Genomic DNA, 26,327 nt, shown 5'->3' with positions numbered 1-26,327 from the left:
TTCTGCCAAAGGGAAGGGGAGGAAGCCATGGGAGAATTAAGAACAAGGAACTGGCCTGATCAGACTTAACATTTTAAGAAACTCACTCTGACTGGTCTGTGGAGAATACACTGTGGGAAAGGAATGGTGGTGGCAAGGAGACCAGTTAGACAGATCTTATAATAATCCAGGTGAGAGATGATGGTGGCTTGGGTGGTGGCTGAGGGCAATGGTGGAGTTAAGTACAAAATATTTGATCCTGGGTATGGACTGGATATGAGAGAAAGAGAAGAGTCAATGGTGACTCCAAGGTTTTTGGCTTGAGAAATTGTAAGTATTGGATGAATAGAGTTGCCTTTTATTGAGCTGAGGAATAGTGTGGGAGGCGTGTGTGTGTGTGTGTGTGTGTGTGTGTGTATGTGTGTGTGTGTGTTATGTGTGTGTGCATGTTTGCATATGGAGGCAGAGGATTTGAAATTCTATTTTGTGTATTTGAAGTCTGAGATGCTTCTAAGCAAGGACTTTTAAGTAGTCAGCTAGATATGAGTGTGATGTGTTCACAAGAGAGGTTAGAGCTGGAGTTATAAGTTTGGGATCTTAAAAGCCCTGGGGCTAAATGAACTCACCCAGGTAGATAAATAAATCGATAAGAAAGAGGTCAGAGCTCTGAACCCTGGAGCACTCCAACATACCATTTCAAGCTTGACAGATAGATGGAACCAGTAAAGAGGAGAAGTCACTTAAAAGTTGGTAGCTGTGTGGTAGCAGTTACTGTAAATGCTGGGTTTGCTTATGAGAGATCTGTTTCCAAAGTGGGAGACCACCAGGGATATTTATGCTTGTGTGTATGGCCACTACACAGGATCACTGTGAAAAGGCACACAAAAAAGGCTCCTGGTTTATCATTAAAAAACTTATAGGAGACTGGCCAGGATGGAAAATTAGGTTGAGTTAGTTTAGATTTGAAAAATTTGAGGAGAAAGCAAAGAAATCATGTAGTCCTGATAATATGAACATGTCTTTAATATGACAGAAGTAAACTCTTGATATCATGGATATACCAATCATTAGCATGTGCATATGTAAATTAACAAGATTAAATGTTAACTGTGTATTAAAAAATAATACATTCAAATAAATAATACATACATACATACATACATAAAGTTGGGCTTTGGAACTCTTTATTTCCCTCTCTGACTGCAATTGGTGTTAAGGTTTTAGGTCACCCCATAGAAAACTTGTTTAATCCATGGTGTATCTCAGGTGTGGATCTAATGGTTCAGTTTTCTTTTCCTTTCTTTCTTTTTCTTCTTCTTTTTTTTTTTTTCAAATCAATCATCTCAAGTTTTTTTTTTAACTTAATTTTATTTTTTCAGTGTTCCAAAATTCATTGTCTATGCACCACACCCAGTGCTCCATGCAATACGTGCCCTCCATAATACCCACCACCAGTTCTCACCCATCCCCCCATCTACCTCCTTTTCAAAACCCTCAGTTTGTTTCTTGGAGTCCACAGTTTCTCATGCTTCATCACCCACTCCGATTTCCCCCAATTCACTTTTCCTTTCCTTCTCCTAATGTCCTCCATGTTATTCCTTATGCTCTACAAGTAAGTGAAACCATATGATAATTGACTGTCTCTGTTTGACTTATTTCACTCAGCATAATTTCCTCCAGACCCGTCCATGTTGATACAAAAGTTGGGTATTCATCCTTTCTGATGGAGGCGTAATATTTCATTATATATATGGACCACATCTTCTTTATCCATTCATCTGTTGAAGGGCATCTTGGTTCTTTCCACAGTTTGATGACTGTGGCCATTGCTGCTATGAACATTGGAGTACAGATGGCCCTTCACTACATCAGTATCTTTGGGGTAAATATCCAGTAGTGAAATTGCTGGTTCATAGGGTAGCTCTATTTTTAATTTCTTAAGGAATCTCCACACTGTTTTCCAAAGTGGCTGCATCAATGTGCATTCCCAACCAACAGCATAAGAGGGTTCCCCTTTTGCCGCATCCTCCCCAACATTTGTTGTTTACTGTCTCATTGATTTTGGCCATTCTGACTGGTGTAAGGTGGTATTTCAATGTGGTTTTGATTTGGTTCTCCCTGATGGATACTGATGATGAATATTTTTTCATGTGTCTTTTAGCCATTTGTATGTCTTCTTTGGAGAAGTGTCTGTTCATGGCTTCTGCCCATTTTTTGATGTTATTACTTGTTTTTGCAGTGTTGAGTTTGAGGAGTTCTTTATAGATCTTGGATATCAGCCCTTTGTCTGTAGTGTCATTTGCGAATATCTTCTCCCATTCCATGGGTTGCCTCTTTGTTTTGTTGACTGTTTCTTCTGCTGTGCAGAAACTTTTGATCTTGATGAAGTCCCAAAAGTTCATTTTCCCTTTTGTTTCCTTTGCCTTTGGAGACATGTCTTGAAAGAAGTTGCTGTGGCTGGTGTTGAAGAGGTTACTGCCTATGTTCTCCTCTAGGATTTTGATAGATTCCTGCCTCACATTGAGGTCTTTTATCCATTTCGAGTTTATCTTTGTGTATGGTGTAAGAGAATGGTCAAGTATCATTCTCCTATACATAGCTGTACAATTTTCCCAGCACCATTTATTTAAGAGACTGTCTCTTTTTCACTGGATATTTTTTCCTGCTTTGTTGAAGTTTATTTGACCATAGAGTGGAGGGTCCATATCTGGTCTCTCTACTCTGTTCTACTACTGGTCTATGTGTCTGTTTTTGTGCCAGTACCATGGTATCTTGGTGATCACAGCGTAGTAAAGCTCAAAATCAGGCAACGTGATGCCCACAATTTTGTTTTTCTTTTTCAACATTTCCTTAGCAATTTGGGGTCTTTTCTGGTTCCATACAAATTTTAGAATTGTTTGTTCTAGTACTTTGAAAAATTCTGGCAGAATTTTGAATGGGATGGCATTGAAAGTATAGATTGCTCTGGGCAGTTTAGACATTTTAACAATGTTTATTCTTCCGATCCAAGAGCATGGAATACTTTTCTACTTTTTGTGTCTTCTTCAATTTCTTTTGTAAGTGTTCTGTAGTTCCTTGAGTACAGATCCTTTACCTCTTTGGTTAGGTTTATTCCCAGGTATCTTATGGTTCTTGGTGCTATAGTAAATGGAATCGATTCTCTAATTTCCCTTTCTATATTTTCATTGTTAGTGTAAAAGAAAGTAACTGAGTTCTGTGCTTTGATATTGTATCCTGCCACATTACTGAATTGTTGTATGGGTTCTAGTACTTTGGAGGTGGAGTCTTTTGGATTTTCCATATAAAGTATCATGTCATCTGCGAAGAGAGAGAGTTTGACTTGTTCTTTGCCAATTTGAATACCTTTTATTTATTTTTGCTTTCTGATTGTTGTTGCTAGGACTTCTAGTACTATGTTGAATAATAATGGTGAGAGTGGCATCCCTGTCATCTTCCTGATCTCAAAGGGGGGACTGTCAGTTTTTCCCCATAGAGAATGATATTTGCTGTGGGTTTTTCATAGATAGATTTTATGAAGTTGAGGAATGTTCCCTCTATCCCTATATTTTGAAGAGCTTTAATCAGGAACAGATGCTGCATTTTGTTAAATGCTTCTTCTACATCAATTGAGAGGACCATGTGGTTCTTCTCTCTTCTCTTAATGATTTGTTCTATCACATTGATTGATTTGCGAATGTTGAGCCACCCTTGCATACCATGGATAAATCCCACTGGGTCATAGTGGATAATCTTTTTAACGTAGTTGGATCCTATTGGCCATGATCTTGTTGAGAATCTTGGCATCCATATTCATCAGGAATATTGGTCTGAAATTCTCCTTTTTGTTGGGGTCTCTGGTTTGGGGATCAGGGTAATGCTGGCTTCATAGGAAGAGACTGGAAGTTTTCCTTCTGTTTCTACTTTTTGAAATAGCTTCAGGAGAATAGGTATTATTTCAGGGCACCTGGATGGCTCAGTGGGTTAAAGCCTCTGCCTTCGGCTCAGGTCATGATCTCAGGGTCCTGGGATCAAGTCCTGCATCGGGCTCTCCGCTCAGCAGGGAGCCTGCTTCCACCTCTCTCTCTATCTGCCTGCCTCTCTACTTGTGATCTCTGCCTGTCAAATAAATAAATAAAATCTTAAAAAAAAAAGAATAGGTATTATTTCTTCTTTGAATGTTTAGTAGAATTCCCCAGGGAATCTGTCAGGTCCTGGGCTCTTGTTTGTTTGTTTTTTTCTTTTTAAATCATAATAATTTATTTTTTATTAACATATAATGTACTATTAGCCCCAGGGGTACAGGTCTGTGAATCTCCAGGTTTACACACTTCATGGCACTCACCATAGCACATACCTTCCCCAATGTCCATAACCCAACCACCCTCTCCCTTCCCTATGGTCCCCCCCAACCCTCAGTTTGTTTTGAGAGATTAAGAGTCTCTTACGGTTTGGGCTCTTGTTTTTTGGGAGGTTTTTGATAACTGCTTCAATTTCATTACTAGATATTGGACGATTCAGGTTTTTAATTTCTTCCTGTTTCAGTCTTGGAAGTTTATAGGTTTCCAGGAATGCATCCATTTCTTCTAGGTTGCTTAACCTATTGGCATATAACTATTGATAATAATTTCTGATGATTGTTTCTATTCTCCCTTTTCATTCATAATTTTATTAATTTGGGTCCTCCCTCTTTTCTTTTGGGTTAGTTTGGCCAGTGGAGTATTGATCTTAATGATTTTTTCAAAGAACCAGTTTCTAGTTTTGTTGATGTGTTCTACTGTATCTCTAGTTTCTAACTCATTGATTTCTGCTCTAATCTTGATTATTTCTCTTCTTGTGCATGGGGTTGGCTTAACTAGTTGTTGATTTTCCAGTTCTTTAAGGTATAAAGAGAGTTGGTGTATTTGGGATTTTTCAAATTTTTTGTTGTTGTTGTTTATGTGTTTTTGTTTGTTTGTTTGTTTTTTCAGTGTAACAATATTCATTGTTTTTGCATCACACCCTGTGCCCTCTCCAATACCCACCACCTGGTTCCCCCAACCTCCCAACCCCCGCCCCTTCAAAACCCTCAGATTGTTTTTCAGAGTCCATAGTCTCTCATGGTTCACCTCCCCTTCCAATTTCCTTCAACTCCCTTCTCCTCTCCATCTCCCCTTGTCCTCCATGCTATTTGTTATGCTCCACAAATAAAGAGATTATGCTGAGTGAAATAAGTCAAGCAGAGAGAGTCAATTATCATATGGTTTCACTTTTTTTTGTGGGATTTTTCAATTTTTTTTGAGTGAGGCTTGGATGGCTATGTATTTCCCCCTTAGGACTGCCTTTGCTGCATCCCGTAGGTATTGCACCGTGTGTCTTCATTCTGTTTGGTTTACATGAATTGTTAAAGTTCTTTGATTTCCTGGTTGATCCAAACATTCTTGAGTAGGATGGTCTTTTAGCTTCCAAGTGTTCGAATTCCTTCCAAACTTTTTCTTGTGGTTGAGTTCCAGTTTTAAAGCATTGTGGTCTGAGAATATACAGGGTATAATCTCAATCTTTTGATATTGTTTGAGCCCTGATTTGTGGCCCAGTATGTGGTCTATTCTGGAGAAAGTTCCATGGCACTCAGGAAGAATGAGTATTCTGCTGTTTTAGGATGGAATGTTTTGTATATATCTATGAGGTCCATCTGGTCCAATGTGTCATTCAAAGCTCTTGTTTCTTTATTGATTTTCTGCTTGCATGATCTGTCTATTACTGAGTGGCGTGTTAAGATCCCCTACAATTAATGTATTCATATCAATATGACTCTTTATTTTGATTAACTGTTTGCTTATGTAGTTGGCTACTCCCATAGTGGGAGCATAAATATTTACAATTGTTAGATCTTCTTGGTGAATAGACCCTTTAAGAATAATGTAGTGTCCTTCTGTATCTCTGTACCTTTTGTATCTCTGACTACCATCATTAACTTAAAATCTAATTTATCTGATATGAGAATTGCTATCCCAGCTTTCTTTTGAGGCCCGTTGGCATGAAAGATGGCTCTCCATCCTTTCACTTTCAGTCTGCATGTATCTTTACGTTCCAAATGTGTCTCTTATAGACAGCATATGGATGGGTCCTGTTGTTTTATTCAGTCTTCAACCCTGTGCCGTTTTATGGGAGCATTTAGGCTATTCATGTTGAGAGTGATTATTGAAAGATAAATTTTTATTGACATCATGTTGCCTGTGAAGTCCTTGTTTCTGTAGATTGTTTCTGTAAATTTCTGTTCTATGTCACTCTTGGGTTCTTCTTCTTTTATAGAATCCCCCTTTAATATTTCTTGTAGTGCTAGCTTGATGGTCCCATACCCTTTTAAACCTTGCTGGTCTTGGTAGCTCTTTATCTCTCCATCCATTTTGAATGGCAGCCTTGCTGGATAAAGTATTCTTGGCTGCATGTTCTTCTCATTTAGTACCCTGAATATGTCTTACCAGCCCTTTCTGGCTTGCCAGGTTTCTGTGTACAGGTCTGACATTATTCTGATGGTCCTTCCTCTGTACATAAGGAATTTCTTCCCCCTAGCTGCCCTTAAGACCTCTTGTCTGAAATTATGATTTGCGAATTTCACAATTAAGTGTCTGGATGTCTTTCTAGACTCATTGATCTTGGGGGGTGTCCTTTCTGCCTCTAAACATGAACACTTGTTCCGTTCCCCAGATTAGGGAAATTTCATACAGAATTTGTTCAACTATATCTTCTAGTCTTCTCTCTTTCTCCACCCCTTCAGGGATCCCAATAATTCTGATGTTGGAATGTTTCACAGGACATTTATTTCCCTAATTCTGTTTTCATGGCTTCTAAGCTGTTTGTTCCAGGCCTCCTCCTGATCCTTCTTTTCTATCAGTTTGTCTTCTAGATTCTAATTCTACCTTCTGCCTTGGTTACCCTAATTGTTAGACTATTGGTTAAGTCTGAAAAGTCTTGATCTTTGTCTAAGATAGTGAGATTTAAAAGAATAGTAGTAGAGATAAGGCTTCTCTAGACTGGGTCATAGACTCAGAGTGGGAACTGGACAGGAAATGGGAGGCTGCGACAGTCAAGGGGTATTGAGAAGAGGCTCTACCTTGCACCTGTACTCCATTATTTCCAAAGCCATGAGTGGGGTAAAATGTATTCACTTCTCCATACATCATATTCTCAAGCCCTATCCTCTAAGTTCTAGAAGGAGCTCATTGCTTCCTCTGGTTCGGTTTTGGGGGAGGGGCTCTGGGACAGGCCTGTCACCAGTGAGACCCGCCGGAATGTCCAGCTGGGCCATGCTGGTAGGTAGTGGGGGTCTTGGTGGAAGAAACACAGTGACTGTGAGCCTTCTTCTCTGTGAGGCAGTGTCTTTAGAAAAAATGCTCTTCTCTTCCCTTTCATATGGCAGAGTAGTAGGGTGGGCTAAGGCTGCCCCTGTTTTGGAGGAGCACCTGCTCTTGGCTGGTCTAGTGGGATCAGTTTGGCCTCTTTTTGGATGTTTTCATCTTTATCCTTTCATACTTTTTCTTGAGGATCTTTCTTTGTGCCCACAAATGTAGATTTAATATCTGCTTCTTTGTATTCCAGTGCTACCTCTATTATAGTATTGGCCTTAATGCACTATCTACTTGCCAGTCTCTCCTACTAGATTGGGAGCCTTTGGAAAACAAAGACTAAGTAACAACTGTCTTTGTAATCCCTGAGACCCATGACAGTGCCTAGGTCATGGTCAGCATGCAATCAGATTTATTACATTACAAAGGAAAACAAACACATTTTCATATCTATTTCTATGCCCTGAGTGTTCTGTTACCTGGTGTGAGTAACTGAGTAGGTAGAGGAGAGTGGCTTGCCTGAAGCAATAAGACACTTTCTGTTGGACAGTTGTTCAGTAACAATGACCACCAATAGCATGTCTTCTCATCTTCACTCTGTTCTTTGCCCTTAAGATAATAGATTGAGGTTGATTTTCTCTGGAAGGTCTCTACTGATGATCCATCCTACAATCTGTCAGTTTCCGTCTTCTTAAGACATTTCCCGTTATCAATTTGTAGCCATAAATACATGTTTCTAGATTTCATAGTCAGTCTCGTTTCTTACCACATCGTGTTCTTAAAAATCACATCTTCCATAAAATGGAACATTTTCTCCTCTGGTGCCAATGTTGTAACTGAAGGCTGACCAAGGACTCAGTGTCACAGAAAATACAGACATGATCAATCAAACATCAAAAGGACAAAGCTACAGCTGCAATCCTCTAAAATAATTTAACATAGTAGAATCATGCCTGAGTCCCATAAAAGAGTTGTAAACACACATTGATTATGCAAGGATGCCTGGAATTATGTAAAATCATAAAATTCAACCCTACCCTATCCTCAATTTTTTTCCTAAAATTAATATACACATTAAAATGACTATTTTCAAGACATTTATGAACAACAGTTTGTACCACTTTCACATTATAAGTGGAATCATGGAAAATTATTTCAATAATTTAGACCTCTTATAAAAGTCAGTCCAAGCAAGTTAGAAGTTACACTCCCTGTACCTTTAATAGGTTGTCCTCTTCAAACAGGGCTTCCAAGTCATTCAATTGATCCTGTAGTTGCACCCAAATTAGCTGGCTGAAGAAATGTTTCCTGGAGTTTATGACAATAGTGGTGTTTCTTTCCTTTTCTGAAAAGCTGATCCAATCTCTCTAACCTTCCTCATCTTTCCTTTTTTTTTTTTAAAATTTAAAGCTAAAGGCAGAGTTACTTGGTAGAAGACCAAAGCAGAGCTAGGGAGAGACATGAAATGGCCCTAAATCACTCAAGCTCTACTTCCTTCTGTGAATGATTCCTCCTTGATTTAAATTTTATTGTAAAAGCAATAAAACAACTGCTGATTGTGAGCAAACTGTAAAGAAAAAAGAGGTTCAAAACATCTGTTACATGACTGCTAAGAGGTCTGACTGTCTTTGCTTAAAATTCAATAAAAAAATTCAGTCCACATTTATTGAAGGCCCATTATCCACCAGGCCTGATGTGCAAATTAGGAGATGCGAGAGAAAGCATTTCAGATTAGCCTCCTGGGAGCCTGGGGGAGGTGTGGGTATTAAGAAAGCAGCATTTAAGGGGCATCTGGGTGGCTCAGTCAATTAAGTGACTGACTTTTGGTTTTGGCTCAGATCATGATCTCAGGGTATTGAGATTGAGTCCCGCATCAGTTCTGCACTCAGTGCAGAGTCTGCTTAGGTTTCTCTCTCCCTCTCCCTTTGCCTCCCCCTGCCCCCCCTCCCCACTGCTCTCAAATAAATAATTCTTTAAAAAGAGGGAGAGAGAGAAAGCAGCATTTAAGCTTAGTCCTGGGAACTTCCTATAGAGCAGTAGCGGACTTGGTTGACCCTCTCTGGGATATTTTAGTCATGTGATTTGTGGGTTTTATGATTGATACTGATCTACAATCATGTCTGGTAAGAGGAAGGGCATTTAGAAACTGTTTAATAAGAAGCTTCTGTGTTTTCTAAATTTTTTTTTTTAAGAGAGGGAGTGGGGAGGGGCAGGGGGAGAGAGAATCTCAGGAGACCCCCATGGGGCTTGATCCCACAATCTTGAGATCATGACCTGAGCTGAAATCAAGAGTCTGATGCTTAACTGACTGAGCCACCCGGGCGCCCCACTTCAGTGTTTTCTAGTGAGATTCGAGTATTAAAGTTTGCTTCATATTTAATTAAGAAAAATCTCATAATCCCATTAAAAACAAATAGGATTATTATAATGTTTGGTAAAGGCTGATATTATAAGCAATAGGGAATTCAATTAAGGAAATAACAAGGGCGAGACAGTGATGTTAAGGAAATAATCCCCCTAGCCTTGAAGTTGTGGAATGTATGGAGTAATTGCTCAAAGAGGAACAAAACTGGATGGCCTAGCCTGGTTTTTTATGGTTAAGCTATTATTTGTCTCAGAATTTTTATGATTTTTTTCAGGAGACAGCAAGTTTGACACTTTCATGAAAATAATACATGATAGCGTCTGGGAGAAAAAGTAACAGCAGGAATAAGATTATTTCCAAATGATCTACCAAAAGCAAGACATGCAAGTAAAGACTTAGTGAGTGCAATTCAGAGGTTGACAATTAGGCCTAATTTTGTGTGTCTGCAAAGTTGTTGCTCTGTGGGACACTTATTCACCTTTTGACCTATAAATAATTCTCAAGAGACCTCTGATAAGGATGAATGCCATCAGAAACAAGACCCCAGAGGTTTTCTTTTTCCCAGGGGTTACATAGTCCTGTGTTTGGAAGCATTACTCTGAGCTTATTTTTTATATATTTTGCATAGAATGCATTTCTAAAAATAGATTATGACCTCAGTGGAAAATTAAGTGAAACCATGAGTTGTCTCTGTAAGCATAATGCTCGAGAAGTAAAAATATGTTCAATAATAAAGAGGGAGGCCTCAAGTCTCCAAGTCTCCAAGAGGGAGAGCTACCACACTCAAGTCTCCATAGTCAAGCGAGATGTCTTCAACAGGACCATTCAAGAGAAACACAGAAGTGCCATGGGGTTTGAGGGCAAAGGGATAGGCTTTGGTTCTGGGCCTGAGCATAGTGAAGTTGAGGGACTGGGGCCAGAGGCACCTGCCTATTGGCAGAACAGAGAGAAACAGTCTTCATGTGGAATATGTTGCACTTTCATTCATGATGACTGGCAAGAGTGTGTAAGTTTCCCATTGACTGGACTGTGGACACATAGGAGCAAAATAGCCTGGGGCCTTTTCTGAATTCTTCCCAAGAAGTTAACTGGAATAGAGCAGTTACTTTAGTAGGAGTGTGACTCGAGTGGCTGAAGGCAGAGACGGAGATCAGAAGTCAAAAGAGAGGCATGGCCTGTGTCCATGGAGCTATTCAGAAGGCTCCCGGGAGGGAGAGGGTAGTATCTTGAGATCCTACCAAAGAGTTTCAGTTCCCTGAAACTCTTCAAGGCCACAGAACACTGCTGGCAGATCACAAGAGGACTGGATAGCTAAGTCACCTCTGCCTGTTTATCCCTCTCTTTCTGCCTCCATTGCTGGAGGAGCTACGGACAGTATTGGGAAGGCACAGAAGATGAGGAGCAGCACGAGGTGGAGAGACAGAGGAGAAGTGCACCATGCTCCTTCCTCCCCATTGCTGGTTCTCCTGCCAGGGAGCTGAGAAGTTTTAACTTTGAATGAGATTCAGATTATTGAATTAAAATCAGACTGTTTTGGTAACTAACAGAGACAGAGGGACTTTGCAATAAGAGTATTTAAAAGAGTCGGGGCGCCTGGGTGGCTCAGTGGGTTAAGCCTCTGCCTTTGGCTCAGGTCATGATCCCAGGGTCCTGGGATCGAGCCCCGCATCGGGCTCTCTGCTCAGCGGGGAGCCTGCTTCCCTCTCTGTCTCTGCCTGCCTCTCTGCCTACTTGTGATCTCTGTCAAAAAAAAAAAAAAAAAATCTTAAAAAAAAGAGTATTTAAAAGGGTTTATGGAATCTGCCCAAGATTTCATTTACTTTCCATGTAGGGAAGACACAGGACTCAGAACAGAGTCAGAGAACTGGTTGAGAGAGATAACAGAATCCTTTCTGTAACCCCAGTTTGGAGACACACTTTTTCAATGTATCATTATGCTCGTTTGATTTGTTGCCCTCTCTATACTGAGAGCTTCTTGGGATAGAGACCACATGTTATATTCATCTTTACAAATCTTGATGAGTTAGTATTGGATACACAGCAAATATTTGTTGAATGAATAAATGAACAAAATAATTGATAAATGGGGGTCACTGAGTGTAGTGATTCAGGGTACAAACTTGAGCTTTGACATTGATTAGTTTTGAGTTCTTCAGCCAGTTATTTAGTCTTTTTATAACTTAACCAGCTATATAAACTTTTACTTCCCATTTAAAGCATTTTATTTTATTTTTTAGGAGGAGAGAGGCAAAGGGGAGAGAATCTTAAACAAGCTCTACACCTAATGTGCAGAGCCTGACGCTGGAGCTTCATCTCACGACTCTGAGATCATGACTGAGTTGGAATCAAAGTCAAACGCTTAACAGACTGAACCACCCAGGTGTCCCTTACAGTATTTTAAAGTACAAAATAGTATTTACCTCATAGGATTTATTTGAGGATCAGATGTGATATTATTCATGTATAATGCTTAGCCCAGGGGCTGGTATATGGTCAATGTTCAGCAAACGGGAGCTACAACGACATCATTACTGTTGTAATTAGTGATGGAGTTGCATGGCTGGTGTGCACAGACTACTCCACTCCAGCTGGACCTGGTGTCCTTGATTTTTTTTTTTCAAAAGATTTATTTATTTTAGTGGGGTCAGGGTCAGGAGGGGCAGAGGGAGAGGGAGAGAGAATCTCAGGCAGATGCCCAGGTGAGTGCAGAGCTCCATGTGGGGCTTGATTTTGTAACTCTAAGATCAGACCTGAGCTGAAATCAAGAGTCTGACGCTCAGCACCCAGGTGCCTCAAACGTCCTTGATTTTGATAGTATGTCCTTGACCCTAGCTGGGCCTGATGACTTTGATGCCTAAGCCTCTCTGTTTTACTTCCTCAAGGAGGAGGCTTGGTTTTCTACTAGGCTGAAGAGGAGCAGCTGTGCTGCTCCATTTGGTAGAGGAGTCCTGGATGGTGGACTTCGTGCTTTTCTTTTTTAAGTAACTGAAGTACATACAGGTGACACACAGTGTTGCGTTAGTTTCAGGTATGCAACGTAGTGATTCAACAACTCTGTTTGCTGTGCTGTGCACACCACCAATATTACTGCCACCTGTCACCATGCAATGATATTACACTATGTCCTATTACTCTTACTATGACCATGTTCTATGACTATGACTATTGCTACTAACTATGTTCCCAGCGCTGTGCCTTTCATTCCCAGGAGAATGACACATGGACACTCAATCAAGCCTTCAGTTTCCAGCCTCCCCACCGAACTGGACACTTTCAGAGGTATGTGCACCTTTTCCTTCCAAAGTCTTTCTGGGATTCTGTAGCACAGACCAGTTTACAAACCCTGTATTTCTCCCAAAGCTGTTCCAGTTCTTTGGCTTTGAAATGTCAGTTACACCACTGACTTTCCAGTTTCCCATGTTTTGTTGCTTTTGCTTCTTCTTTGTCCTTGAGTATTTATGCCTTAAATAAAATCCTTTTACCATCACATGGGCGCAGAGGGCAAGGAAGATTGGGAAAAATCTCGTAATAAATATGAGAAATAAATACCTTTTATAATAAAAAAATAATTGTGGTTGAAAAAAAGGATTGAGGGCTGCCTGGGTGGCTGAGTTAGTTAAGTGTCTGACTCCTGATTTTGGCTCAGGTCATGATCTCATGGTCTTGAAAACAAGCCCCGCATGGGGCTCAGCATGCTAGCCATGAAGCCTGCTTAAGATTCTCTCTCTCTCCCTCTCCCATTGCCCCTCACCTCTCCCCAGCTTGTATGTTCATGCGCATGCATGTGTGCATACACGCTCTCTCTCAAAAAAAAAAATTGAGTTGGAGATATACAATGTATATGTGCATATTTTTCTACATACACTTAATGATACAAAGCAATTCACGCTAGTTAGCAAAATAAACTATGTGGATGATAAGCACCTTAGCATTTTGATAAAATAGCAGTTACTAGGGGTGAGGTTATCAAAGAAGGCTACATGACTGAGGTAGCAATTGTCCTAGACTCTGAATAATGGGTAGAACTTGGGTTTCTTAAGGGAGATGGCCTCTATTTAGCTCATTTCTTTATTAACAATTATGTGTAAATAAGGATATTATCTAGTGTAGTCGTCATTGCTTTGACTTCTCAACATGCTTTTTCCTTCGTTTTGATAAGAAATTAATTCTTACTTGGAGAGAATGAAATCAGCACAACAGAGGAAAGCAGAGCCTGGAGACAGAGAACTGATGACAAGACTTGAGCTTGATCCAGCTCCATCTAAAGCCAGAACGCCCGTGGACTTCCAGGTTGCAAGAGCTGATAAATTCCCTCTCCTCCTCCCTCTCCCCCAATCTTTTTCCTCAGGTTAGTTTTAATCACTTTCATCAGAAAGAGTCCCAGCTAATATGACAGAGTAATGAGACAGTATTTAACTCTGAATTTTAGAAGAACTGCACCATGGGTAGAGCTAGACCTCAATTTATAGTCTTTTGAAATTACAACTTGAAGGTTGTTTCTCATTAAGCTTATTGGTGGTAGATAATTCTTACCCTTTGACTCAAGACAGTGTGGGAACAGACGGGTGTCTGCATTTTCCCTTTGGAGCTTGTTATTTTTCTCATAAAAGATGAATTATTTGTAAGCAAAAATTAAAGATAAAAATCAATTCCCATCGTTTTTTAAAAAAATGTGGTGAACATATCCCTAGAGTTACGAGAGCTGTGGAGTAATTCATCTATGGAGTGCTGCTGGAAGGCAGAGCCCACCAAACCCCCAGAACTCAGGGTTAAGGGAAATGATAGTTTTATGCTTTTTGATTAGAAGTTTTTGCTGCAGAGGCCAGGGCAGAGATGCCAAATCTCTGGGTGATCTGGCAAATTTCTTCATAAACGTTCACTAATAACAGCTAATTAATACATAAGTACACACTATAGGTCTAATATTGTTATGTATCACCACAAACCTGAATAAGTACTGCTGTTCTCATTGTTCCCATTTTCCAGATAAGAAAAATCAAGGCACAAAAATGTTTAAGCCAGGATAGGCAGCTAGGTGTCTGATGCTGGTAGGACATTCCCTTACTCACTGCCCTATACTGCTCTTGCTTATTAGTTACCCCACAGAAGGTCCCTTTGGTGTAGCTGCAAGTCTCAGGTGTCAGAGCAGAGTTTGAGGCAAGAGACAAAACTACTTGGATAATCACGAAAAGGGAAAAAAAATCCATTTCTGCATGAAATGCATTTCTCCATTTGCTTTAATTGTTCTGAATTTCTCTTGAGAGGCTGTAAATATTGTTCCATGAATGGTTACTAGCATTATTGATAAAGAATAAAGAGAAAGAAAGATAATGACTTAATAATGCCTCTTATTTGGAAGGAAATAATACTGAAAAAACTGTGGTTCTTCTGGGGGCAATTTTGCTACCCGCAGGACATTTGTCAATGTCTGGAGACCTTTTGGTTGTCACAGCTGGGAGATGCTACTGGCGTTGAGAAGGTGGGGACCAGGGAAGCTGCTAACCTTTTGACGATGTGCAGGTCAGTTTCCACAACACAGAATTGTCTCCAAATGTCAGTCGTCCTCAGGTTGAGAAACTGTACCCAAAACAATAAGAATTCATTGAGGATGTTTTTAATGAGCCATGTAGACATCAGTTTTCCAAGCTCAGAAAAATTCGAAAACAGGAGACAATATATTATCTTGGCAAGTCCGGAACACAAAAATAAGTTTATGGAAATGACACAGCTTATATTGGACATATGAATAGAATAATAACCCCGAGTTTCTCTCTAGAAAGAAAATTTATCTGTTCTTTGTGGTTTAGAAAATTTCTTTGTGGGTTCGAGGGACCAGTTTTTTAAAACTGCCAGCTTCTTCTTTTTTTAAAGATTTTATTTATTTATTTGACAGACAGAGATCACAAGTAGGCAGAGAGGCAGGTAGAGAGATAGAGGAGGAAGCAGGCTCCCCGAGGAGCAGAGAGCCCCATATGGGGCTCGATCCCAGGAGCCTGGGATCATGACCTGAACTGAAGGCAGAGGCTTTAACCCACTGAGCCACCCAGGTACCCCATAACGGCCAGCTTTTAATTACTGAAAAAAATAAATTTTCTCATGATGAGATAACTCAAATTCATCAGCAAATGACCTTTGCTGACTTTCCATCATTCTTCGAATATTTCTCAATGGCTAGAGCTTTAGTAACTCCAGTCAGACGTAATTTGATTTAAAACAAAAAAAAAAAAAAAGAAATTTTTATGTAAGTGGAAAAAGAACATAATTTAGATTTATTAGTATAAAGAGCAAAATGCAGTATTCTTCTACTTAATCAGGAGACTCAGTACTTTTTATGATGATCTTTGTCTCCTTAATTTGAATATTTCAAAACTAATTATATTACAAAAATTGAATGCCACACACCAATTCACTTAGATTGTATTGATCATGATGAACTAATTACTTTAGATTTATGATCTGAATAATTTATTATTGTGCAACCCACTCCACATTAGTGGTTTTTGCAAAGTAGTGCAGAAAAGCACTCTTTTGCCAACTTCTGTTCGCATTTGAAGAAGAATTTCCTATATGTATGTCAAAATCTGTCACCACAGAACTCAGAGATGTCAGGTTATATAAGGTATCGGCAGAGACGTAGAGAGCATTCATAAAGGGAGATTACTTTTTTAATGGAAGTGATTAAGGAAAGATGCATTATTACAGTTAAACAAAAGTCTTACCACTGTGACTTGGGCCTGAATGCTATTCCTGGAAGGCCCTCAAATGTCATTTGCATAATCAACCAGGGGCAGGGGATGTACTTCTTTGGTCCTATTGGTGCCAAGTGGTCATTATGGTTGGAGGTGAGAACTAGGTGTAGTACTGAAAGAAAACCAGTGGGGAAGGAAAAAAGAGAGAAGTTTTCATTCATTCATTCATTCATTCTTTCATCTGCTCAGGAAGTATAGTTGACAAAACTACCAGCTTTAGGAAGTATAATTGACAAAAATGTATATATATTTAAGGTGTATTAAGTGATGATTTGATATATGTATTCATTGTCAAATATTCACCACAATTAAACTAATTAATATATCCATCACTTCCCATAGTTACCATTTCTTTTTGTGGTGCATTCAATATGTATTTATTGGTCTTCTAATATGTGCCAAGCCCTGTATTTGTGTTGGCAGCAGAAAGTGAGGAAGGCAGAATAAGGGGGGAATAAAAGAGGACAACTTGGGGCGCCTGGGTGGCTCAGTGGGTTAAGCCGCTGCCTTTGGCTCTGGTCGTGGTCTCAGGGTCCTGGGATCAAGTCCCACATCGAGCTCTCTGCTCAGCGGGGAGCCTGCTTCCCTTCCTCTCTCTCTGCCTGCCTCTCTGCCTACTTGTAATCTCTCTCTGTCAAATAAATAAATAAAATCTTAAAAAAAAAAAAAAAGAGGACAACTTGACAAAGGGACCACCAGGCTTTTTCCTGGTCTCATAAAATTTATAGGTCATGGCAGAGAAAACTATCAAATAGATAACTAGAGAATTTGTTACACTGGTCATAAATGAAACAATAAAAAGTGTAAGGTATTATGAGAAAGAATGACTAGAAGAACTTAATTTAACCTTGGGGATCAAGAGAGGTAGCTGGTAGGTATGGTCTTGCTCAGTGTAAAACAACAATAAACAAAACTAAAAAACCAAGGCATAGCTCATAGTTGATAAGCACAATTCAGATATCAAATATTCTTAATTGAGTGTGAGGGCTGGGCCTTTAAAACACATGTTGATTTTCACTATTAAGCTAATAAAGCAAACCAGAATCAACAGGACACTAAAAAGTACTGACTGGCCTTAGCTACTGAAGGACTTCTGTGAAAAAGATGGTTTTTAAGGAAGGGTGAGTCTGGTGAGTGGGCAAAGAATAGGGAAAGAATGGCAGGTCTAGAAGACAAGTTGAGAAGGCGTTGGGAATAAGCAAGAGGTAAACAAATGGTACAGGCTAAGAAGCCCGTGAGGAAAACTGGCATCAAACTCACAGGAAATGAAGCATGCTCTGAGGCAGCAGGAAGTGAAGCCCTGGGTGAACCTCCAGCAGAGGAATCTGACCTGGACAGGAAGTGAAGGGCACCGTCTGAGGAGCAGGAAGGGGAGGTTGTTTGTTGTGTTGCTCATAATGAGGAAAATAAGTATCAATTACTAAACTTTTGCTAAAGCTTCTGTCCTGTTTGGGATTTTAGCAGTTTGGAGATTCTCTAACAAAATATTCTGGCCTTCTGGGAGGTATTTGTTGGGGAAAAGAACAGAGAGAGGAAAGATTGGAGTGTGGGGGATTGCTATGGAGATGTCTTGCCTGGGCTCCCTTCTGGGGAACACAAGATCTCTGCTTGGATCCAAATCAGAAGGAAGTAAGTCTCTCCGACCCCCACCCCCGCCCCAATCTCCCTTTTCATGATGAAGTAATTCACATGTGACACTTGGTTGAGATAAGCCTAATTCGTGTTATCAAAGTTTGAGGAGTGGGAAATACTTAAGAAGTTGTTTGTTGGTGATTATATGGATAATTTATTCTGTTTTGACTGAAGAAGGAAAAGGATAAAAGAAGCCAAAACCCTCACCAACTCCCCTAGTGTAACTGGGGGAGGGGAACACTCTGAGAAATTACCACTGAGAATATATGTAAATATAATTTTTTCTTTTTACCAGTCGTAAACCATGTGGTATGAGGAAAGATGGAAGAAATAAAAATAACCAACATTAAGTTAAAAGGGATAATTAGAGGAGCCAAAATAAGAGGTGAATGTTGCAGAGAATCTAGCTAACTTTAGAGACCAGAGGTTCTTTCAAACACTTCTGTTCAAGACACTGTGAGGTTTTACACGTTTCAGGATTTAACAAAATCCTAAATGTAAAGGTCTTAAATATACACAAACATTTTTTGCTTTTTCCTCTGAAGGGAGGAGATACTAGATGTGTTCTTGGCTGTCATTTGAAGAATAGCTTCTAGTACATTTTATTTTCCGTTAAAGGCTCTGGAGAACAGTTGGCAAATAGAAATTGGTCCACAGAAATAACATAGCTTCCTGGAACTTAGGGGGAAGGAAATGGGTGGTTTCTTTAATTACTATAGTATTTGTGTGTGTGTGTATTATAGCTAAAGATAGCATTCTGGCTAATATCCTTGGGGGGAAGGTGAATCTGGAAATTAATGAATTCAAAAGTGTATACAGTTGTGTTAAATTTGCTAAGTAAGACAGTAATGCTCTATGTTTTTAATATCCTGGCTAGATCAGAAAGAGTGGATTGAAATTTGTTCTCTGATATTTAATCAGTTTAAATTAAAGGACATTACTATTTACATATGGAGAACTAATGACTTTAATGTAGGCAAGAAAGCTTATTTACAACAAAGATGGGATTGGGGGTGGCAAGAGGAGTGTCGATAGGGCCTTAATTAATTGATTTGCTGATTATTTTCTGCTGGGTGTTATATAGGACTTTTACTAATGAGCAGAAGTAATAAGAATGCTCAGCAAGCTATTTGAACTCATTAGTAGTAGCAATAGCTTCTTGGACATCTTAAGATATTTTGGGATCCTTTTTAAATCCTCTTTTATGCTGAAATTGTGGACTTTATAAACTTGAAGAACTAACTATATTCTTTATGTAAACTTATTTATCAGCCTAGATCTGGGCTTCACATTTAGTGAAGTTGGAAAAAAATTGGATGACAGATTTGAATTTAAATAAAAATTTTAAATATCTCTCATAGCAATGCTAGGTATTTATTTTTTCTTTAAGACAATGACTGGTAATAGATACATTTATGCTCATTAGTATAGACTTCTAACTTTTCTGTTAGTTTACACATTTTTCTTAGAAAGTCATGGTACTGGGCGCCTGGGTGGCTCAGTGGGTTAAGCCGCTGCCTTCGGCTCAGGTCATGATCTCAGGGTCCTGGGATCGAGTCCCGCATCGGGCTCTCTGCTCAGCAGGGAGCCTGCTTCCCTCTCTCTCTCTCTCTCTGCCTGCCTCTCCGTCTACTTGTGATTTCTCTCTGTCAAATAAATAAATAAATAAAATCTTTAAAAAAAAAAAAAAAAAAAAAAAAAAAAAAGAAAGTCATGGTACTAAAGAAATTCAGAAATCTCCAGGAGATTCTGTGCAAATTCAAACTAATTTTTTTTCTTCCAAATGTTCCTTTGTCATAACTCCTTGACCTGAACTTTTTACTTCGGCAAGTTTGTGAGTCCCATACAGTTTCTTCCTTAGGCATGCTCACTCCTGACACCAAGTTTTTGCTTAGCCTATGCCTCCTGCCTAGAATGCTGTCTCTTCCCTTATGCACATCCTTTCTCCATCTCATTTTTGTCCTATATCTACACTGGTTCGGAGGAGATGGTAAGCGATGGGGTAGCTAATATTTACTAAGCAGGTGTCATGCTTTAGGTACTGTGTTGGCAATTTACATGCATTGTTTAATAATGCCCCCATTGTACAGACAGAGGAAATGAAGCTTAGAGAAGACTTGCCAGTAATAAGTGGTATAAAGTCTGAATATGAATCTACGTCTTTTTGTTGTTGCTGTTGCTGTCATTTCTAGACTTAATCATAGAGTGCCTTGAATTGCTAAGGCCTGATTTCCCTAACCAGATGGTCAGCTGCTGGCAGGCAGGGACCTTATCTTTTAGACTGCATAGAGTAGATACTCAATAGTTATAGCCTTCTGTTGAAATGAAAAATAAAATGTAAAATGTCAAAGAATTTTATAAATAGATCAAACATTGGAAGAAAGAAACAAGTCCCAGAAAACTAGTTTCTCAAAATCACTAGATGAAAGCTACAAGACATTGGTTCTGTGTGAGCTAGGTCCACCCCCATGGGTATCTAGAAATGGGGGGGGGGGTGGATCTTAGGGCATCAGGATAGTGCATTTAGCAGGTGGAAGACAGGGATGTCACACGTCCTGCAGAAGAGGGGAGAGTTCTGTAACATTGCTGGTCCCCACCTGGCTTTACAGGCCAATGATGGGAAATGTGGACCTGGAACCTAGATAAAGTTCTGATCTACTTCCCCATTTTTCTAGGTTTGTAATTCCCTTCATGTTAACTATGTGTCCTCTACTTTGGACATCCAGTTAGTGCCAAATAAAGTCAGTTATTACTCACTGCTTCCATGGAAGTGTCCCTGATGGCAAGAAATGATCTTTGAGGAGTGACAGACCTTACCAGACCAATAGTAAGAGTGTACGAATCACGATGTATTCGAAAATGGTTCTCAGACCTTGATGTGCTTACAAGTCTCCTGGAAATCTCATTAAAATGCAGATTCTGATTCAGGAGGTCTGGGGTACGAGTCTGCATTTCTGACGTGCTCATGATGCTGGTGCTCTTGTCTGTGAACTGTGGGTTCTAAAGTAACTTGGGGGAGCAACTCACTTAATAAACAAATAATCAAGCATTTATTGCATGTCTATTGATTTCTTAAATTATAGAGATGGAGGTAATGATGGTTGGATATAAAGAGTATAGAATTTGGTTTCTTCACAGAAGGAACTTCCATCTGTTTTGCTACTTGAGAGAGAGAGAGAGAGAGAGAGAACATTTTCCATGGATAACCAATGAAGAACTATGTTTCTCAAGAGAAAAAGGCAGAGAAATACTTTCTACCTGTGTTTCCTCATTTTAAAAAAAGGGCATCTGAAGTACCCAAATAATTAATAATTTTAGAGGAGATACTGTAACTAAGTAAATTAAAGACTTGGCTGCTATTCTTGGCTGCAGTAGATGTAAGCCTTGCCTAGCTCAGGACTAATGTGAGCTGTGTTTTTGAGTTTTTCCGTGTGTGTATGTGGGCTGTTGTGTATGTGTGAGAGCTGGGAAGGGTCTGAGCTCTTTGCTTGGCAACTGCTTTCTTCAATATCAATAGAGAAGGGGGATCTAATAACTCCCTCCCATCCCCTAAAGACTCAAACTCTGAGTTAGGGGGCAGAAGTTCCTAGGGCAGCCTAGACTAGGAACTTTGCATATTTTAGGCAGTGGAAGTTATTTGAATATAGTCATTGAGAGAAGAGACTACTCATTATCCACTTAAAATACTTCCCGGCTGCAGCACGCTGCTGTACCGACGCCAAAGCAATTGGCTTTGCATTTGGCCAGCTGATTTAGCAAGAAATTTTGCAAATTATGCAGTCCTTACAGATGGTGCTGTTGGGTTTGTTAGAATGTTTTAAAACACTGACATACTTGACCATGAACTGAATTTCCAGCCTCTTAGAGCTACTCCAGCCAATTCTAGACTCTTTCCACAGGCAGCTGGAGACCAGGAACAGACCTTTCCTGCAACCTTATGATAAATGATTTCCTTTAAAAACCACTTGTCTAATAAAATAACTCGGTGGTAAACTTGGCTAAGGGGAACTCCTGGAACTTGTCGGTATCTTCGCTTATCTCTGAGTTGCTTGAGTAACATTTTAAAATGGTTCTTAATTGACTTTCTGGTGCTGTGCCTGGAGGTCAAGGAAGAGTATTTCTAGGAGGGATGAGTGTGCTGTGCCAGTGTGAAGTGTAAATCCCTGAGAGACTGTGATGAGGGTCTATGCCTGAATGTGCAGAGAAAGAACAGCTGGAGGCTGTGGCTTTCTCTGGAAAGAGGTTTCTAAATTTGCCTCTAGAAACTATTAGGAAGTTTAAGGTACTGTATTGTCTTCAGAGGCCCATTTCTTGCTTTGATCTTTGCAACGGGACTAGTCCTGATTTTTGCTGTTAATTGCTTGCTTGTTTTCTTGGTTTCTATTTGAATTATCAACTTTAATCAATCTCCCTCGATGCCCTTTTGGTTGTGCCTATTTTGGCTTTACGTAAGCAGCATCTCTGGATGCATGAATGAGGCAGATAAAATTCCCCAGGGTTACTGAACTGCCCTTCATCTATTTATAGCACTGCAATGAATTTACCATAGCCCACAGCATAATTCAATCACTCTAAGCCAGAGAGCAAATTCTGAATTTTTTTTTTTTAAACCCAGAGGCATTTGGTATAGGCTAAGCTCAAAGGCACATAATTCAATCACTGGTTATTCAAGATAAGTCATACCTGGGCTTCTGTGATTACCAGATTGTCACTGTCAACTAGATGTTCAGCTCTCATTCCTAACTTTGTATTGGAAGCTGTGCAAAGTCTATTGTAGTCGCGCGCGCGTGTGTGTGTGTACATGTGTGTCCGGCAATGCAGAAATGGCAACAAAAAAGTATCTAGTACCCATTAAGGGACCGATGGGACAGCCCATTTGATAGCGCTCTCTCAGTCAAAGGCTCTTTCTTTCTTTCTTTAAGATTTTATTTATTTATTTGACAGAGATCATAAGTAGGCAGAGAGGCAGACAGAGAGAGAGAGGAGGAAGCAGGCTCCCCGAGGACCAGAGAGCCCGATTCAGTACTCGATCCCAGGACCCTGGGATCATGACCCGAGCTGAAGGCAGAGGCTTTTTAACCCACTGAGCCACCCAGGCGCCCTCAAAGGCTCTTTCTTAAGAGAACTCTTGGCCTATAGCTGGAGCTATTTGATCTTTGCCCTAGGAACACTCCATTAAGGTCACGGCAGTGTGTCTTAGCACGACAGTTTCACATTGGGCCTTAATCTTTTCTGAATAGATGAGTTAGAAGGAGGCATTGTTTGGTTGATTGATTCAATCCTTCAAAAACTTCCACTGATGAACACCTATATTCCATCTTGGAACCATGGAATGGGGTTTCCCCGGCTTCTGATAGAAATCTATTCTTACCACCCACTATTTTGGCTCGCAGAGCTCCTGATACCTCCTCTTCTTGAGAACATTCTCCACTAAGGTGATTAGCTCTAAGCTAATTTGGAATTACTCATTTGCTTTGCCTCTGCAGGGTCAGCCCTGCTTCTCCTAGCAAGGTGGCCGTTCCCACTTAGGAATGTTGCTCGTTTCGGTCACTAATTTCTTTCACTCAGGGTCAGACTGGAGGTTATGGATATAGTTGTCCTTTGATGTGACCTGTGATGGCTTTGGGATGTGTCCATGAGGCTAGGCTGAACTACATCCTCCTGAATTCCTTGTCTAGTAGGTTCCTGGCTATAGTGAGCTACAAAGAAGATTCTTTTGTAAAAACCATCAGCTGAAAGCTTGGCAGCAACTATTGGGTGACATGCCCCCTCCCCACTCCCAACTCAACCAAGCACCAATCTAGGGGCTGCTGTGAAGGGAGTTTGCAGATATAATAAAAGTCCCTACTCAGCTGATTTTAAATTAACCAAAGGGAGATAGTTCCAGGTGATTTAATCAGAAAATCCTCCGTTTTAGTGAGATATAATTGACACACAGCACTGTATAAGGTTTAAGGAGCACAGCATGATGGTATGATTAATACTGCGAAATTATTACCACAATGAGTTTACTTAACATCCACCATCTCATATACATATAGAAAATTAAAATCTTTTTTTTTCTTGCAATAGGAACTCTTAGGATGTACTCTGTTACCAACTTCTAAATATCTCCTATGGCAGTATTAACCAAAGTCAACATGCCAGCTCAGTACTTAGTTACCTTATACCTGGAAGTTTGTACTTTTGACTACCTTCATCCAATTCTCCCTCACCCCCGAGAAAAGCTTTTTAAAAAAGAGGGTTTAAGACCTCCATGATGCTAAAGAGTTTACACACACGAGCAGAAGGAAAGTTATAAAATCTTTTTCTACACCCTGGGACAAAACTGATGTTGGTGCTGCTGATCTGCTGATTTGCCTTGTTGGTGTGAAGCAGCAGAAGCAGCAGCTGGGCCTGAAATTGCTTTTCATTCCAGCTGGATCTTCATTCGATTTCACTGACGCCTGGCCAAGTGTGTGTACTCAACTCCACGACTGAGAGCCCTGGCTTCTGCAAGATACTCTCCTCATCACACTCACTCTTCTGAGGTCCTAGCCTGTTTGTGATCTCCGCTTTCTGACTGCCCGCCCTGTGGATACCAGGCTGGCTTAACCGGTTCCTACCTCTGGGTAAGGCACTTCCTTATAATAACTGAATGGATAGATTTTTAAAAAATGAAAAACTCTTTATGTTGGTTCTGCTTCTCTTGTTAAATTCTGACATGCTACATGAACTAAAGAAACAATTGTTTTCTTCAAATGTCATGAAGTTAGGCAGTTGGAAACCTAAATGGCCACCAACATTCATTCATTTATTCATAACAGTGCTAGGGTTGGCAATAGAGCAATAAACAAGGTAAAGTTGGACCTACCCTGGGAGGGCAGGAAAGTAGATGTTGAGCAATATTTACAAGGATAATAAGGTTAGCATGGAGCTGTCAGAAGGTATAAGTGGGAAATATGACCTACTTTGACATGTCAGAGAAGGGAAGTGAGGATTTGGAGAGAGAACAAGCAGTTCTTGAGAGAGTTGTTCATTGTGGCAGAAGGGATGAGGCCGGAGAGGCAAGGCATAGAGGGCCCCGCAAGCCAAGATACTGATGTCTGACTTCACCCTGAGGGACAAACATTTATTTCTTCTTCTTCTTTTTTTTTTTTTTAAGATTTTATTTATTTATTTGACAGAGAGAGAGATCATAAGTAGGCAGAGAGACAGGCAGAGAGAGAGGGGGAAGCAGGTTCCCTGCTGAGCAGAGAGCCTGATGCAGGGTTTGATTCCAGGACCCTGAGATCATGACCTGAGTGGAAGGCAGAGGCTTAACCCACTGAACCACCCAGACACTCCAAGGGACAAACAATTCTATTTACAAATCTTCATACTTCTTAAAAAAAAAAAAAAGATTTTATTTACCTATTTGAGAGAGAGAGGGAGAGAGCTCATGCACACAAGTGGGGGGAAGGGCAGAGGGAGAAGCAGGGAGCTAGATGCAGAGGCTCCATCTCAGGACCCTGAGATCATGACCTGAGCCCAAGGCAGATGCTTAACTGCCCGAGCCACCAGGTGTCCCTAAAAATCTTCATACTTTTGAAGCCGGTATTTTTTTTTTAATTTTATGATATCCTACTATGTTTCACTCTGAGCCTTTTAACATCCCATGGTGTTTGTGTGCTTGCTCCTGCCTCTGCTTTTATTCCTTTTAAGTTTTTTTTCTAGAGTCCTCTTATATAATTCATGATGCTTTTTTATCATGCTATTGTCACACTGGCTATTGTTACACTATTTTTAACCCATTCTCCTTCCTTATGCTTTGAATTCTCACAGCACACCTGGTAAGGGAAAAAGAAAACAAAATCTGAACTCTTAATATCAATTTACTTGACAGTTCCCTTGTCTCAATGATTATTTTCTGTTCTGTTAAAACTCACAGCCAAGGGTTCTGGAGGGTGGGCAGTTCAACTGGCTTCATTATTCCTGGCCTTCTGTGCCAACCTGAGTTGCAGGGAGCTCAGCCCTTCTTTGGGCTTTTAACCCCTTTTGCCTGCTAAGCACCCTGATGCTCTAAGGATTTTCTTAAGTAATTGAGCCACATACTATTGTTGAAAAGTGGGGCAGTAAATACCATCAATTCCATAGGCCAGAGAGATAAGAAAGACTGAACTGGAGAAGCTAGAACTTAGGTGACAAAACCAATCAGAACAAATCTGAGTAGGTTAAGCATGAGCTCAAATTTAATTTTGGTCTTTCTTTCCTCTTCTTCATTTTTCAAAATGCCCTCTTCAGGTCTCCCCTTTGGAGAAG

General features: G+C 40.1%; 2 long non-coding RNA genes across 4 annotated transcripts in view; one reads left to right on the top strand and one right to left on the bottom strand.

Moving 5' to 3' along the window:
- Positions 1-26,327, bottom strand: part of LOC106005767 — a 169,485-nt gene that overhangs the window by 39,175 nt on the left and 103,983 nt on the right. Inside the window, exons 3-4 of one of the 2 annotated variants that reach the window (XR_006604617.1) lie at positions 16,386-16,527; positions 15,170-15,243 (exon numbers count right to left, since the gene is read on the bottom strand). This is a non-coding gene — a long non-coding RNA (uncharacterized LOC106005767). Of the gene's footprint in view, positions 1-14,885; positions 15,244-16,385; positions 16,528-26,327 lie in introns of those variants that run through there. The other variant, XR_001179379.2, reaches the window with a different exon arrangement.
- The window catches only part of LOC106005766, a 116,958-nt gene continuing 103,024 nt past the window's right edge, over positions 12,394-26,327 (top strand). The window contains exons 1-3 of one of the 2 annotated variants that reach the window (XR_006604613.1): positions 12,394-12,945; positions 13,826-14,014; positions 24,466-24,658. This is a non-coding gene — a long non-coding RNA (uncharacterized LOC106005766). Of the gene's footprint in view, positions 12,946-13,825; positions 14,015-17,308; positions 18,045-24,465; positions 24,659-26,327 lie in introns of those variants that run through there. The other variant, XR_001179378.2, reaches the window with a different exon arrangement.

The sequence above is a fragment of the Mustela putorius genome, unplaced genomic scaffold, assembly GCF_011764305.1.
Source record: "Mustela putorius furo isolate JIRA1106 unplaced genomic scaffold, ASM1176430v1.1 tig00537227_pilon_pilon_pilon, whole genome shotgun sequence".
NCBI classification, from domain to species: Eukaryota; Metazoa; Chordata; class Mammalia; order Carnivora; family Mustelidae; genus Mustela; species Mustela putorius.
This window is presented reverse-complemented; position numbering and strand designations above follow the sequence as displayed.